The sequence below is a fragment of the Otolemur garnettii genome, unplaced genomic scaffold, assembly GCF_000181295.1.
Source record: "Otolemur garnettii isolate 467f Iridium unplaced genomic scaffold, OtoGar3 scaffold00170, whole genome shotgun sequence".
Taxonomy (NCBI): Eukaryota; Metazoa; Chordata; class Mammalia; order Primates; family Galagidae; genus Otolemur; species Otolemur garnettii.
Window position 1 is genome coordinate 85305 of NW_003852565.1, and position 2986 is coordinate 88290.

Sequence of the window (2986 nt, forward strand, 5' to 3'; positions counted from 1 at the left end):
CGCCACCTTAGGTGTACGTGGCTGGCGCCTTAGCCGGTTGAGCTATAGGCGCCGAGCCTAGGGCAACTTTTCTAAGCTTGCTTGTGACGAGCTTACTCTACTAACATTTTCCATGATTGTTTTTTGGGGACTGGTTCAAGTCAGGTTTTCTCTGCCCACGGCTCAGAGGGAAGGTGAGGGTTGCAGAAGGCCCGGGAGGCGCGTACCTGCCGCACCTGCCGCGCCGGCCCGCGGAGGAAGGAAGATGAGCCTCCTTCCAGGTGGTGGGGCGCCGCACCGGCGCGCCCAGGGTGTCCCCCAGGGTGTCCCTGTTTTGCCCTGTGGAGCCCCGGGACGCGGTGCGGACCCAGTTCCTTACATACAACTCCACGCCTGCTTCGCCCCTGGCTCGCGCAAGCTGAGACCGCCTGGCCGGCAGGTGCTGCTCAGGGCCCTCCGAAGGGGACAGCACCTTCGGCCTCCGGCGGCTCCCGGACGGCAAGGAAGGGGCCGGGGACGCCCCGCCAGAAGGGAGGGAGCGGCCGGGAGGGAGCGGCCGGGAGGGAGGAGCGCTGGGAGGAAGAGGCCGAGCCGGGAGCCCCCGCCCTGGGAGGAAGGGGAGGAGGCCCAACGCTTCCTGGCGCATTCCCGGCCCGCCCAAGTGACTCGCTCACCCAGGAAACTCCTAGGGCCCGCCCGGGACCCCCGAGCCGCCGCCGCTGCGGACCCAGGTGAGGAACCTCGCCGCTCTCGCTCCCGCCCTGCGGCCTCTGTGGGATCCCGGTCGCCCTCGGAACTTGGTCCAGACAGGGCAGCGGCAGGGCCAGGACAGGGCCCCACGGGTGGCCGGGACTTGGCCCTCGGTGGCGCGGCCTCCTTGGCGGCGCGGCTTCCTTGGTCTCCCCGGCCTCCTTGTCCCCCAGTTCCGGGCCCCCGCTCTCCGGCCCCCCGGGTCCCACACATCCCAGGCCCACCCTTCCCGGCCTCCGATCGCGAGCGCCCCGCCCCCGCGCGCCGGGGGTCAGCAGCCCCGATCCCGCGCCCCGGTCACGTGGCGGGGGCTCCACCGGCGGAAGTGGGTCGCCGTCGCGCGTGTTATTGTTGGCATGGAAGGCGCAGACGGATGCTAATCTTGCATTGCGGTCGTGCGATGAGACCCCAACTGGTTTTTGTTCCGTGCCCCCGTTTGAGAAGCAGCGGGAGGTCGTGGTCGGGCGAATCCGACCTGCAGATTTGGGGAGATGAGTTTTGGGCTTTGTTAGAGGCGCGATTGCGAAGTGGGCAGCCCTCTTCCGCGCAGCTTCGGCATCGTGTATTTTAAGCCCGAAATGCTGGCGCTTAATTTGCAGCACGTTGGGGTGTGAGAAAAAGGGTGGAAGAATATTTAGGAAATGGGATTTAAGGAGCGATTTTTAAGCTGAGCGAGGCGTCCGGGCGTTGTCAACTCTGCTGTTAAGTTTGGACACTGTCGACGGCCATTGCGTGTTGGTCCAGCTCCCCGGTGATCTGCTCCCGCGTGGGCGTCGGAGACGCAGGAACGTACCTTTTCCGTGGTGAAGGACATCGTGTGCCACACCTGACGGCTTTTTGCCGCGTTACGAGCTTGGCAGTATTTCTTGGCTGTATTCTCACGGGATTCCCCAGGTGATGCGCGGCTGAGGCGGCGGGGATGCCTGGAGCTCTGGCTGGAGCAGCTGTGCACGCCAGCTGGGTGACAGCGCTCAAGGTCCGGGCCAGGTTGTGAGCCCGAGCTGGTCCGTTGGAAGCCGGTGAGGGTTGCACACGTGCTGACCCTTATCCCTGAGGGTGGCTAATGATTTTTCTTGGAAAATCTGTATCTGCAGGCTCAGATAGAGGCCTGAAAGAACCTAATCACGTTTCAAATAAACGTGGGCGGGGAAGGTGTGTATTTGTAGTTTCGCAGGAAAACAGTGCTGAGGTGGTGCAAGTCCTGCTGCCGCCTTCCAGCCCCAGTATCCTCAGTCTGACAGAGGCAAGACAGAGCTGCGGAGAACCTTTCCTGTCTCAATGCGTTTGTGTGTTAGAGGGTTGTTCAAAGAAAACGTATCCCTGAAGTTTGCGTGTGTTTAAATTTATTTTGAAATTGGCATGTAGTAAAATTCACTTTCTGCGATACAGTTCAATGAGTTTTGACAGATGCATAGAGGCGTGTGCCTCCCGCCACCGTCAGAGCGTAGAGCAGTTCCACCACCTCCACAAGTCCTTCTGTGCCCCTCCCTCTAGTCATCCCGTCTCTTCACCCTCCCCTCCTGGTAGCCACTGATCTGTTCTCCACCCCTGCCGTCTTGCTTTTTCCAGAGTGTCCTAAGTGGGCTGTGAATCTAGCTCTTGGCCTAATGCTTGTGAGATTCAGGTGTGCTGCACTTTGTCCCTGAGGAGTAAAGATGCAAGGGCTTGAAGAAACAGCCTGAAAGACTGAAATATTTTTAGGTGGATGGTGCCTGTGGCTCAAAAGGGTAGGGTACTGGCCCCGTATGCCGGAGGTAGCAGGTTCAAACCCAGCCCCGGCCAAAAAAAAAAAAAAAGCTTAAAATATTTTTAGGTGATGAGAAAAGTTGTAAAACTCCCAATTTATTAAAAAATGTCAACAGCGTGGGACTACTTATGCCAAAAGTGCAATCTTTTCCACTTCTGCAGTAGTGTGCAGTCTTTTATGTGCATACATAGCTTTTGGTAACAGTGAGGTTATATTACACGTTTTCACTTAATGATCTTTGATTAAAGCACTTAGATGTGTACAGTATACAAACATAAATTTCCCTCAGTCTTTTCAATAACTATTTCCTAGTGTGGCTGTATCATTTATTTAATCAACCTCCTGTTAATTGACATTATGATTATTTACTGTTTTCCACCACTATGTTCCTGCTGGGGGACAGTGGTCAATGCTTGTGTCTGTGTCTTCATGCATATACTCAGTTAGCATTCTAAAGGTGAATTTGGGTTTAAATAATAGCTAATATTTCATGAGTATCTTTTTTTTTTT

The 2986-nt window shown here is 56.6% G+C and overlaps 1 protein-coding gene across 2 annotated transcripts in view; it reads left to right on the forward strand.

The window, feature by feature from the left end:
- Positions 1-574: 574 nt before the first annotated feature.
- CYFIP1 (cytoplasmic FMR1 interacting protein 1) overlaps positions 575-2986 on the forward strand; it is a 124695-nt gene continuing 122283 nt past the window's right edge. The window contains exon 1 of one of the 2 annotated variants that reach the window (XM_023519291.1): positions 575-710. The gene's annotated coding sequence lies outside the window, so the exon portion shown is untranslated. The remainder of the gene's footprint in view (positions 711-2986) is intronic. The other variant, XM_023519292.1, reaches the window with a different exon arrangement.